At 34.6% G+C, this 15,151-nt stretch overlaps 2 protein-coding genes across 4 annotated transcripts in view; both read right to left on the bottom strand.

The window, feature by feature from the left end:
• Positions 1-15,151, bottom strand: part of LOC127737012 (monocarboxylate transporter 14-like) — a 193,385-nt gene that overhangs the window by 45,898 nt on the left and 132,336 nt on the right. The window lies entirely within an intron of this gene.
• LOC127738368 (monocarboxylate transporter 12-like) overlaps positions 1-15,151 on the bottom strand; it is a 113,928-nt gene that overhangs the window by 8,595 nt on the left and 90,182 nt on the right. The window lies entirely within an intron of this gene.

Genomic DNA, 15,151 nt, shown 5'->3' with positions numbered 1-15,151 from the left:
CAAAAATCTGCACCATAGTCTTCCATAGGTGCATGTCGGCCACTTCACTACCTATCTGCACTAAAACCTATCATAGGCGCCTGTACATTGTAGGTCATGCAACTTTTTAATTGCACCATAGCCTATCATAGGTGCCTGTAAGTCACACTGCTTTTTATATGTACCATAGCCTATTATAGGTGCCGGCTGGTCACATCACAATATATCTGCACCAAAGCCTATCATAGGTGCCTGCAGGTCCTACAGCGTTTTAACTGTACCATAGTCTTTAGGTGACTGCAGGTCATACAACTTTTTATGTGTACCATTGACTATCATAGGTGCCTGCAGGTCACACTGGTTATTACATGTTCTATAGTGACTGTCTATCTGTGCCTGTAGGCCATACAACATTTTGTCTGTACCATAGCGTAGCATATGTGCCTACAGGTCACATCACCATAGATCTGTACCATAGTCTTTCATGGGTCTATCATAGGTGCCTGTAGGCATTTTACTAGCCCAGTAGCCAGTACTTTGGTGCTGGCATGAAAATATAGATTTTTTGTTATTAAATTTTGCTGTTACAAAATTTTGGAAATTATTTAAAATTAAGGAATGTATCTCCCTCATGCAAAGCTCAGATTGCTTGCCCAGCTTTGGCTATACTTTTTGGTCTTTTTTTGTTTATAGCTCTTCATATTTTAATTAAGCTTTGAATTTTCAAATATTTTGGCCTCGAGCATCACTGAAGAGACATTGATTGTCGAAATGCGCATCTGGTTCAGAAAAATTGATACCGTTTATGTTATCACTATAGATCTGCAGCATAGCCTATCATAGGTGCCTACAGGTCACATTGCCATATGTCTGTACCTAAGCCTTTTATAGGAGCCTGCAGGTCACATTTCTATTTAGAATGAATTTCATAACAGCGTAGACATGGACACGTGGTAATTAAATGTTATCGTGTGTATCACTGGCTGTCGACAACAAAGACTTCACGCAATTACAGTATCTCAGGGGCCTCTAAATGGGGATTTACATAATTACTATCTTTACACATGTTCATTCATAAAATAAATTGTTTGCATGAAAGTTTATATAGGAATTTGATTTGAATATTTTCATATACTCACAACAAAAAATTTCTTTTGACAGACTGAGTATATTCAGAGGTGATATCACCAAGTAATCGAGAGAAAGAAAAAAACGTTGTTTTTTCTTGCACAAACGTTCTGTGGCTCCTTAAAAAATATTCGTACGAGTTGATCTGTGGTAACCTACAATCAACTTTCATACTAAGATTATTTTTGTTGGTAATAAGAACCCCGAACCTTCATAAAAAAAATCGTTTTAGTCCTCTGGACTGCATAATTTTTAGCACGGAACAAATTTGAATTCCTATCGAAGACTCCAACGATCAGATTTTCGTGAACATTTAAATATCATTCTAACAAAAAATAACCGGTGAAAATATCAAGAAGCTTATGAATCCGGTCTTGTGTGTAAAATTTACGTTGATTGGAGTCAAGAGTAGCTTTTGTGGAAACATTGATATTTAGTTTAGATTTTGTTATACCTGAACATGGTTAACTAAAGTTACGGGATCTATATTATTTTACTACTAATTAAGCAGGTGATTTCAATAATATTGGTCTTACTCAACTATTTTTTTGTTATTTGAGGACACATATTTGAGATAATTCTGCATAAAAGTTTATTTGCAATTTTATGCATGCTGATTTCAAAAGCCTATTGCATAGCCACCCCTCCCTTATTTTAACTGAATCAAGAATGATCGTCCCCTTACAATTTGAAATTGTACTCACTTCTTTTTCGGTTTCTGTGTTTCAATATATATCCATAAATGTAATATGTTTACAATACATCTGTTTTGGAATAATAAATCATATGTACACGACTAAACTGGTCAACTGTAACACGAGATAATGTACAGGTTATTATGTCAACATAACAGTAACATTGTAATAATAACCTTTAAACTGGGTGTACTTGTTTAATTATTCAAGTATTAAAGGAATTGTGAACAGATTTAATTCACCGATAGATACTAAAACACAAATTAAAAAAAGATAAGTACAATTCTAAATTAAATCGCTGTGATCCGTCCAACTGTTTTTAAAATCGACAGAACAGTTGCATTTAACAGGTCGGGCACATTTTCTTATACGGACATGTATTACTTAGCATACTTATGACCCCGTCAATAGATATAAGAAGATGTGGTATGAGTGCCAATGCATGTATTAGTGTTTTGTTTTACAAATAAAGCATTTTTTTTTTATTTTGGCGATTGACCAATCCATTGAACTATTTGCAATGCATGATGGACTACATGTGTATAACTGACACACTGCTTTTTCTCACTTTTTTTTTCTCTTGATTACTTTGTGATACCACCTCTGAATATACTCACTTTCAAAAAAAAACTTTTTTTGCTGTCAATATATAAATATATTCAAAACAAATTCCTATAAGCTTTCATGCAAAAAAAAAAAATCTATGAATGGACATGTGTAAAATAGTAATTATGTATATCCCAATTGAGAGGCCCCTGACATACTGTAATTGCGTGAAGTCTGTGTTATCGACAGCCAGTGAGCGACAAGATATCATTTAAATATCGGATGTCCATGTCTACACTGTTATGAAATTCCTTCTATTTATACCACAAACTATCAAAGGTACCTGTAAGTCACATAACTTTAATTATGTACCATATCCTATCATAGGTGCCTGTACATCACACCGCTTTTTATCTGTACCATAGTCTATAGGTGCCTGCAGATCATATAACTTTTTATCTGTACCATAGCCTATCATAAGTGCCTGCAGTTCACACTGATATTTATCTGTTTTATAGTCTATCTTAGGGGCCTATAGGTCACATTACCATAGACCTAAACCATAGTCTAGCATGGGTCTATCATAGGTGCCTGTAGGTCACTTCACTATACATCTGTACCATAGTCTATCATGGGTCTACCATAGGTGCATGTAGGTCATTTCACTATAGATCTGCACCATAGCATATTAAATGTTAAAACAGGTCACATCGCCATATGTCTGTACCTAAGCCTTTCATAGGAGCCTACAGGTTACCCTACTATTTATTTATACCATAGCCTATCATAGGTGCCTGTAGGTCACACAGCTTTTATTATTTACCATATTCTATCATAGATGCCGGCAGGTTTATCATAGATGCCTGTAGGTCACACAGCTTTTTGTATGTACCATATCCAATCATAGGTGCCTGTAGGTCACTCCACTTCTTCATGTACCATATCCTATTATAGTGCCTGCAGGTTTATTATAGGTGCCTGTAGATTACATCACATTTTTATCTACCATATCCTTTCATAGGTGATTGCAGGTCACAACAAAATTTATCTGTACCATCATTGCATTTAGGTCACACTTTTATTCATATTTAATATTAGCCTTTTATAGCTACCTGCAGGTCACACTGATATGTATCTTTACCATATCCCATCATAAAAGCCTGCAGGTCACGTCACCATAGATCTGTATCATAGGTGCAGGAAGGTCGTATCGTCATAGATCTTTTCAAGAGCCCATCATAGGAGCCTGCAGGTCACACTGCTATGTATTTGTAACATAGCCTATAATCGGTGTTTGCAGGTCACACAGCTTTTTATCTATACCTTAGCCTATCATATCTGCCTGCAGGTTACACTGATATTTATCTATACTTTTGCGCATTATGGGAGTTTGCAGATCCAATCACCATATAAATCTGTATCCTTTGTGCATAAAGGTTGAATCCTATAATACGATATGGATAAATACCATGGTGAATTACAGGCACCTATGATAGGATAAAGAAAATAAAAGGGTGACCAACAGACACCTATAATATAATATGGATCAATACCATTGTGACCTACAGGCACTTATGAAAAGATATGTAAATTAACAGGGTTACCTACAGGCACCTATTGTAGGATATGTAAAATAGCATGGTGACCTACAGACACTTATAATATGATATGTAAAATAACATGGTGACCTACAGGCACCTATGATAGGATATGTAAAATAACAGGGTCACTTACAGACCCCTCTATAAAATATGGATAAATACCATTGTGACCTACAGGCACCTATGATCGGATTTGCAAAATAGCAGGTTGACCTACAGGCAACTATAATATATTATGGATAAATACCATGGTGACCTACAGGGACCTATGATAGAATATCTAAACTAATACGGTGACCTACATGCAACTATAATATTTGGAAAATAACAAGGTGACCTACGGGAATCTATAATATGATACGATAAACAACAGGGTGACGTACAGGCACCGTTGAAATGATAATGTTAAGATCAAAAACTGTGTGACATACAACTGAGACTACATTGTTATAGTAGTCTCAGTATACAGACACATGTGATATGATATGGAACAGATCAATTCCAGGGTCACCTACATGTACTTTTGATAATTATGATAATATATGGTAATAGAAATTGCAGTCAACTAGCTAGTGAAATTAATTATAACATGTTGACCTATCATAGGTGCCTGCAGTTCACACTGATATTTATATGTTTTATAGTCTATCTTAGGTGCCAGTAGGTCACTTCACTATAGATCTGCACCATAGCCTATCATAGGTGCCTACAGGTCACATCGCCATATGTCTGTACCTAAGCCTTTCATCGAAGCCTGCAGGTCAGACTGCTATTTATTTATTCCATAGCCTATTATAGGTGCCTGTAGGTCACACAGCTTTTTTTATGTACCATATAATATCATAGGTGCCTGCAGGTTTATCATAGGAGCCTGTAGGTCACAACGCCTTTTTATGTATGTCATACCGCTTTTTTTAATGTACCATATCCTAGCATAGGTGCCTGCAGGTTTATCATAGGTAAAATTGAGAATGGAAATGGGGAATGTGTCAAAGAGATAACAACCCGACCATAGATCAGACAATAGCCGAAGGCCACCAATGGGTCTTCAATGCAGCGAGAAACTCCCGCACCCGGAGGCGTCCTTCAGCTGGCCCCTAAACAAATATGTATACTAGTTCAGTGATAATGGTCGTCATACTAAACTCCAAATTATACACAAGAAACTAAAATTAAAAATGATACAAGACTATTAAAGGCCAGAGGCTCCTGACTTGGGACAGGCGCAAAAATGCGGCGGGGTTAAACATGTTTTTTGAGATCTCAACCCTCCCCCTATACCTCTAGCCAATGTAGAAAAAAACAAACGTACAACAGTACGCACAGTGAAACTCAGTTCAAGAGAAGTCCGAGTCCGATGTCAGAATAGGAAACAAAAGAAAATAAACAAAATGACAATAATACAAGAATAACAACAGACTACTAGGAGTTACTGACATGCCAGCTCCAGACCTCAATTAAACTGATTGAAAGATTATGTCTTCATCATATGAATATCAGGCACAATCCCTCCTGTTAGGGGTTTAGTATTATACCATCATAAAATATATGAGAAGAACATAACCCGTGTCATGCCAACAACTGGTTTTAGAATAAATATGTTTAATTCCGATACAAAGACCCTATAAGTGAATCAATATTAAAGCCAAAATATGCAATCTTTAATGACCTGACAACAGTATCGTAACTATATCCCTTCTTAATAAGTCTGTTTAAAGGTTTTGTTAGCTTTTGAGGTGAATTCTGACATTTTTGTGCTTTGTAAAGATTATTACCATAAAAGATTGGATGTGAAATACCCGAACGTATAAGATGTCTGCATGTTGAGTTATATTTACGAATGATGTCCTTATACCGATGATAAAATTTAGTAAAGGTGCCTGTAAGTCAAACCTCTATTTTATGTACCATATCCTATCATAGGTGTCTGTAGGTCACACTGCTTTTTTATGTACCATTTCCTATTATAGGTGTCTGTAGGTCAAACTGCTTTTTTATGTACCATTTCCTATTATAGGTGCCTGCAGGTCACACCAAAATTTATCTGTACCATCGTTGCCTTCATGTCACACTTTATATGAAAGTAACATTAGCCTATTATAGCTACCTGCAGGTCACACTGATATTTATCTGTACCATAGCCCATCAGATGAATCTGCAGGTCACGTCACCATAGATCTGTATCATAGGTGCATGCAGGACGTATCCTCATAGATCTTTACCAAGGCCCATCATAGGAGCCTGCAGGTCACACTGCTATGTATATGTAGCATAGCCTATAATCGGTGCCTGCAGGTCACACAGCTTTTTTATTGATACCATAGTCTATCATATGCGCCTGCAGGTCACACTGATATTTATCTATACTTTAGCGCATCATAGGAGCCTGCAGATCACATCACCATATAGATCTGTATGATAGGTGCATGAAGGTCGAATCCTATAATATGATATGGATAAATAACATGGTGACCTACAGGCACACATGAAAGGATATGTCAAATAACAGGGTGACCTACAGCACCTATGATAGGATAAGGAAAATAAAAGAGTGACCTACAGGCACCTATGAAAGAGTATGTAAAATAACAGGGTGACGTACAGACACCTATGAAAGGATATGTAAAATAACAGGGTGACCTACAGGCACCTATGAAAGGATATGTAAAATAACAGGGTGACCTACAGCACCTATGATAGGATAAGGAAAATAACAGGGTGACCTACAGACACCTATGAAAGTATAAGTAAAATAACAGGGCGACCTACAGGCACCTATGAAAGGATATGTAAAATAACAGGGTGACCTACAGACACCTATAATATGATATGGATAATAACATGGTGACCTACAGGCACTTATGATAGGATAAGTAAAATAACAAGGTGACCTTCAACAACAATACTTTATTCCCTAAAAACCAATACAATCAGAGGTACAGAGAATGACATTCAAAAAACAATATACAAATAATACATAGTATGGTAGAGGTGAGTTTACATTATTGTAGATTGAGATACAATATGAAAAAACAACATTGTAGTGTGGTTTATCCAGGAGAACCGATTTCCTCGGAGATTATTTCAATTAGTTTACACAGTCTTTTAAGAAGAGTAATTTTCTTTGTGTTAAAAAGTTTCTCAAGTTTTATTGCATTTGAGTGAAAATGAAATATATGGAGGTAAACACACAGTTTCCTTTCATTTTTTAGTGCAGGACATTCTAAAATATAATGATATTCGTCTCCGATCTGTCACAAAGTGTGCATTTTCTCTCTGATCTTTCTACAGACACCTAGAATATAATATAGAAAATAACAGGGTGACCTACAGGCACCTCAGATAATTATGGTACAGATCAATAACAAGGTGACCTACAGGCACCTCAAATAATTATGGTACAGATCAATAACATGTTGACCTACATGCACCTTTGATAGGATAGGGTACAGATCAAAAGCAGTGTAACCTTCAGGCACCTCAGATAATTATGGTACAAATCAATAGCAGTGTGACCTACAGGCACCTTTGATATGATATGGTAGAGATCAATGGCAGGGTGACCTACAGGCACCTCAGATAATTATGGTACAGATCAATAGTAGGGTGACCTACAGGCACCTCAGATAATTATGGTACAGATCAGTAACAGGGTGACCTACAGGCACCTCGGATTATTATGGTACAGATCAATAGCAGGGTGACCTACAGGCAACTCATATAATTATGGTACAGATCAGCAGCAGGGTGACCCACAGGCACCTCAGATAATTATGGTACAAATCAATAGCAGTGTGACCTACAGGCACCTTTGATATGATATGGTACAGATCAATAGTAGGGTAACCTACAGGCACCTCAGATAATTATGGTACAGATCAGTAACAGGGTGACCTACAGGCACCTCGGCTTATTATGGTACAGATCAATAGCAGGGTGACCTACAGGTAACTCAGATAATTATGGTACAGATCAACAGCAGGGTGACCCACAGGCACCTCAGATAATTATGGTACAGATCAGTAACAGGGTGACCTACAGGCACCTTTGATATGATATGGTACAGATCAATAGTAGGGTAACCTACAGGCACCTCAGATAATTATGGTACAGATCAGTAACAGGGTGACCTACAGACACCTCGGATTATTATGGTACAGATCAATAGCAGGGTGACCTACAGGCAACTCAGATAATTATGGTACAGATCAACAGCAGGGTGACCCACAGGCACCTCAGATAATTATGGTACAAATCAATAGCAGTGTGACCTACAGGCACCTTTGATATGATATGGTACAGATCAATAGTAGGGTAACCTACAGGCACCTCAGATAATTATGGTACAGATCAGTAACAGGGTGACCTACAGGCACCTCGGCTTATTATGGTACAGATCAATAGCAGGGTGACCTACAGGCAACTCAGATAATTATGGTACAGATCAACAGCAGGGTGACCCACAGGCACCTCAGATAATTATGGTACAGATCAGTAACAGGGTGACCTACAGGCACCTCGGATTATTATGGTACAGATCAATAGCAGGGTGATCTACAGGCAACTCAGATAATTAGGGTACAGATCAATAACAGGATGACCTACATGCAAAACCCAATGAGTTTCATCTGTTATACGGAATGGCCAGCAGTAGTTAATATGTTATCAGGAGTAACCTGTCCTTACCCATACGTTTTTGTGTGACCTACAGCTACCCATGTATTATTGGGAATGGCTAGCAGTAAATCAAGTTTTATTGAGTATGACTTGCAATAAATCTTGTGCTGAAAGGTAGTAGTAGTAGCATCGCCTGTGTTATAGACTAAAAGTATCTCAAGTCTATGTGTGGCCAGCGATAACCAGTAAACTATCTTTTGACGAGCAGAAAGACATCTGCATTTTAGTGCGACTTATGCAATGAACAAAGTAATTCTAGTATTTAGTGTCAACTGCATTATGCCCGGGCCGATGTTACAAAATTAAACATGTTCCACATTTATTAAGATACAGGTACTGTGATGCTGTTATCTGGTTGCTTCATCAATGTGCCTAGAATTAACCCTGGTGGCACAAGTTAACTCTACATGTGTACCAGTATACGGCACAGAACAGAACAGTTGTTTGCATCGGGCAAAACAAGAGCCTTGATATGAAGTAATTGTACAAATGCAAATGTAGTTTAAAACATATAGATGTAAAATTGTAGAGAAATAGATTGTCAGAAAACCAAAACCTAATTATAATTATTAATTAAAAAATAAAAGATCTGATACCCCGCCACGAACAGTTCAATCAAAACCTTGGTGGACCTCCTACGACACCCATGAGTAGTTAAATATTCAACAAATTAATTTATGACTTGCATGTACGTGACGCTTAGACCCCTGCCATGTACAAAATGGTCAATATAAATCATCCGTGTAATTTGCTCCATGGGATATTCTCAAAATCGCAACGGAGGAAATTTCTTGGCATGACTACTTTTCTACATGAAATAATATTGATGCCACCAATGAATTCCACACGTGAACACATACATGTCCCCCTTTTAAGTGAAAATCCTACGTGTTTGTTATAGATTTTCTATGTAGAGTAAAACGGTCAGAAATTAATTTAATTAGATTTAAAGTCCTTTAATACGACACCACTCTTTGACATCTTGAATTACCAAAAAAAAAGGGGAAAAAACACTGGAACACTCAAGGAAGGAAATAGTAACTAGATTCGGGGGCTAGTTTTCGAAAGAATCCCAAGATATGTCATAAGATACATCTTAGGACTAATTGTATGACCATCTTATGACCATCATATGATATGTCATAGAATGTAAATCATAGCTGTCATAAGATATTCATACCTATGATGCTCTTATGACAGTCAAAAGTGAAAATATATAAGTATGAAAATAATAACTATTAATATTCTATCGTATACGAATATTTCATATTTTTCATTATAATGAACACGATGAACATGAAACTATATATGAAAAGGAGTTAAAATCTGAGTTGACAATTTGTTTAAATTTAGTTAGAACTTCGCGTTCATGTATTATTATAATGCAGTGTTATCTGATTGGGAATACTTTTAAGATTTGGTACATCGAGTACCCGCTTAAAGAAATGCCCGTGCAAATACGTTAATGAACTACTATATAAAGAAAGAAATATTATAAATATTTATTAAAAATAATCATGACTAAGAAAAGGATTCCAAATTTTAAGTCGCAGGAGATTCAAATTTTAAATAACTAAGTGAAAAAGAATTAAAATGTTAATTGTTCGTGAACAATTGAGAGGGCTTTTCTTTTAATTATGTAAAATGTATGTTAAAATAAGCGTATAATGCATTGAAAAGCTCTAAAACACACATAAAACGATTAAAATATGGTCAAAAACACATAATTCGCAATTTGGGACATGACCTTGACTTTTGACCTTATGATCTTTGTCAAGGTCATTGGTCTACGATGTCATTGCAAAATCCAATGGGTCTATGACCTCTGGTTTAAGAGTTGAAGCTAATTTTGTCATTTTGAAAACCGTTAACGGAGGTTATGCCCCTTACGGATAGGTCAGCTCTCTTCGGTTAAAATGTTTAAAAGTTCCGCCTTAATGACCCAAACTTTTTTCACTATTCACGATTTCTGTAAGTATAATTGTTTTTTGAGATATCCCATATAAAATGTAAGGTCAAAGGTCAAGGTCAACGTAAAAATTTGACCTTGAGGAATTTTCAAGGTCACATGAATTGATGATCATTGGTGAAGACCCTAGGTGATTACGACTACGGTTTCTGAGTTTTAGTGGCCAACCGACATCGGTTAATTTTCAAAGGGGCATCATGTACTAATGAGTCGTTGAATCTTTTCGATCAAAATCTAACCAAGAACCAGGGTCTGGTCCTGAACAAATTCCACTCTTTGTTTTTTTTTCTACCTATTATGGTTACGGTGTTTGAATGATAACAAGGTTTTCAGTGTTAGGGGAGATACCCAGCTAACACACAATATTTTTCGTGATATCATTGACTGGTTATATATATTTTTATCAGAAATATTTTCAAAAAAGTATTTTAAAGACATTTTGTTTACATCAGAAATTATGTGTGAATGATATTTTACCAATAACATTTCATCCCAATGTTTGATTGCTCATATAAAAACATATTTTGTAAATATTTTTTTATAATAAATAAATAAATATTTTTTGCTGATGTTTTTTAAACGTTTAATAGACAGTTTTATAAATGAGAACAGTTATATGTCGAGGAGATATTTCTTTACAATATTTAAACAATATCGGATGGACATTTTTATATTATAATTATAATATATATTTGTAAGATGTGTAAAAGAAATGTTTATAAAACATTTTTGATTAATATCTGCGTAAAGCATAGGTTTGATGTATAATAAAATATCCTTTTGCTGTAAAATCTAAATTATTTTCTTGTCCTAATTAAAAATATAAGCTGGTAATATCTAATGAATATTTTAATAACGTCATAACAATATATTTTTCAATTTTATTTAGAAAATATTAGTTGAAGGCTATTTTATAAACATTTTAACATAATATGTCTTATAAATATTTGTAAGATGTATGACAGAAATGTTTATCAAATGTTTGTTAGTAATATTTGAGTGAAGCATGTATTTGATATGAAAGAGAAATATTTTTTAGATATCACATTAACATGAATGTCTCCTCATTTTTATTGAAAAACTTTAATAATTCCAAAGAGGTTATATGAGATAACCTCCTTGATGATTTTAACCTTTGATGAACATTTCAATCATGTACGTATTATTATAACTTTTTTCGTTCAACTTTAATTTATGAAACATAATAGCAATTATATACACAGTGATATTTGATACATCCATTCTGTTAATCAAGTACATTCTGATAAGGTTAACCAGATGTTGGACACATTTCAAAGCTAGTTGCTATGGTAATTAAGTTTATAGAAAATCTAAATGTAATGGGATGGTCACTTTTGAGGTTTATTTCCTGTCGTCTATTTGTAACTTCCGAAAGCAGTGATAACAAAGAAAACCAAAAGAGAAAATCACAGTTCAGAGAGAAAGAAACATGTAAGTTGTAATTTAAAAAATTCGTAATTGATATAACATGCATACGGACTCGACTGAATCTTGTTTTTTTGTCCTCTACAAAACTTTAGCAAAATAAAATCTGTATTTGAATAGTTTGTGCATGTTGTAGGAGTAAATATCACAAAAAGCTGAAGACGCTACTTTAAATTATATGTATGCCGTTTTATAATTAAACATTACGAAATCATGAAAAAGTGAACTGCATCAAAAGTTAAATATAAAACAAAATGAAACGGCATGTATATAGGAAAAAAGGGGGGAAAATGTAAAAAAAAATATCCCGCTTTGGGATATTTCTAAACGGAAAAGTCTATACAAATTTGCAGACAGATTCGTGTATGAATTACTTGAAGTAGATTTTCTTTTTAATATACAATTTTACATTCTCATATAAATTTATAGGTCAGGCATTTGAGTACTACAGAAGACAAATTAAATCAGAGTGCAAAATAATAGTAGTAATCATTGAAAATATTCTGGCTACAAAATGCATTCTACCATTTGATAGCCCAGAATGAATTACTTTAAGTAAGTAACATAATAGCCATCCTTTATGCTACATCGGATTTGAAATTCGCAGATATATATATGCATAAAATGTTTAATATTACCGTTAATGCTAAGTGTCACTTTGATTTAGATTTGACTTTGTATTTTTTCACTTGAATTATTTATTTAGTTAGAACGTTTTTTGACATAGTTCTGTTTCCCGAATCCATATCATAATCAAAATAACGGCAAACCTGTAATCTAATTATTATAATAAAATCTTTGTCATAATGTTTGAAAAAAGAATCAAGTTTGAATTAATATCGGCTTTAAAGCTTTAATCTCAATTACCTTTAAACATTTACATATTTTTTTCTTCTTCAGAAAGCAAACAAGAGGAGGAGGCTTGCAGTAGAAAATACAGATTCTGACTAATTAATAAAATGTTAAAATGCTATTCAGGAAAATTCAATATTCATTGACAGTCATAATTAAGTCCTGTCATATGAATAAGCTATTCTATCAATGCTTTTGTGTTGGCAGTATACACATGTCATGCTTTGACTGCTCTTAATTGTTTGAAAGAGTCTGAAAAATATCAAACGAAAATTCAAATATCCACTTGTACGTCGGAGAAAAACAATCGCATTGCAAAAAAAAAAAAAAAACCAGTCTACATTACATTACATATAATGATAGAACAAGAAACAGGTGCCCTGGAGGAGAGCTGATAAATGTTAGTCTAAATATGCACGATATATTTGCAAGCTGAGAGTTGGCCTGAACATAAAACATTGTTTGAATATTTATATAATGTTTTTAACAAATATACTACCAAGATATTTTAAGAATATTGGGAAGACATCCATAAAACATTGTTGAAATATGTAATTTACATTTTCAAGAAATATTTCTACCTAAACTTGCCTCTGATATTTTAAAAACATTTTGTAGACATCCATAAAACATATTATAAACATGAAAAGGATATTTTTGGATAACGTTTGATATATATGTTGTCTGGATATTTTCAATTGACACTGAATGATATCAAAATTATGTTATTTAAATATAAAATCAAGATATTTAAAAATAATGTTCTTTATACAGTCAGAACAAATATCTGCAGAAAATATGCTATTCACATGAGTACACCATACATTTCACGTCAAAAAAATATTTTTGAATGATATTTTTGTGACATTTTGCAATATATTTTAAAGATATCATTAAAATGTTTTTGTGCTACCTGGGTAACCGCTATAAAGGAAATGTTACGGCGTGGTGCCCTAACCACATGATAGCTTTTGGTCATCCGATACTTGATACCTAATATCATTTCAACATGTCGCGTACTTTTTTTGGGAAATGTCGTTAAAGTTTGGCGGAAAGAATAATAATAATAATCAGCAAAATACAGTAAGGTCTTTCCTTATAGTGAAAGGAAACCCCTTAATAAATCTTTACTATTTGTTTTAGCAGATTAAACAACACAACACACAGTGCCAAAAAGAGAGCAAGGGATAGTAGAGGATCCAGGAACAGGGGGCACGCTCCAGGAATTCCCTATATAATTAACAAAATTTTTCCCACAAAATGGGGGCCGGGCACCCTGCTCCCCTAAGTCAACCTCTGAGGGAGGCTTCATGCAGAAACTGATTTAGTAGGAGGGGACAGGGCCTCGCCCCCTATGGAGTTACATATATGTACACATATGTATAGACTTTTAGCAAACGTTGCCTAGTTTGGGCCCCCCTTTTTTCAAAATCCTGGATCTGCATGTTGCATGTGCAAATAAAAATGCATTAAATGACACTTATCACCTTAGAAACAAAACTTGAGACCCTTTCGAATACATATCTTACGACTATGAAATGTCCAACAACCATCGTAAGACATGTCTTAGTCATAAGATACTTTCGAAAACCAGGCCCCAGGTCTTGCCTTTCAATTTCCTCATTGTCCCTCATATAAATAATTGTAAATCCATGATATCCTACGTGAACAGATCTACAACATTTTAAAAGTTGGTGATATGTAAATGTGACCTGCAGTCACCTATCATTTTGCCTAATATGACTGTTAATGGTATTTTAAATATTTCCAATAAACAGTCATTTTCAACGTAATACAAAGATAAAAACGGAATATCTCAAACCTTAAGTTACAACTAAAGGACAAAAAATGCATATTATAGAGACTGACAGAATTTATGATGTTAAGCACCAACTGAGTCACGTGGCATGTAATAACATCGTCGATTTTTTTGCCGGAATTTATCTTACTTGTAAATAAAAGGCTATTCTATTGAATTTGATAATCAAGAAACATGGCACTTCAATGCACTAAATTTATAGCAAATTATTTTACCGCACATACATGCTCAATTACAATGTTTCCTTTTAGGTATTTAGATTTACCTTTTTGGTTGGGACTACATTAACTTGCGTAACTATTCGTAGTGCTACGGTTTTGACGTTGGGTGACTGGCAGTAACCTTTCACATAAGCTTTTATCCTCGTGACCTATGGCAATATAAATAACTATATGCGTAATATTTTAAGGCCGTACACAACTATGCGTGATTGCAACAT

Source organism: Mytilus californianus, unplaced genomic scaffold, assembly GCF_021869535.1.
Source record: "Mytilus californianus isolate M0D057914Y unplaced genomic scaffold, xbMytCali1.0.p SCAF_4, whole genome shotgun sequence".
NCBI classification, from domain to species: domain Eukaryota; kingdom Metazoa; phylum Mollusca; class Bivalvia; order Mytilida; family Mytilidae; genus Mytilus; species Mytilus californianus.
This window is presented reverse-complemented; position numbering and strand designations above follow the sequence as displayed.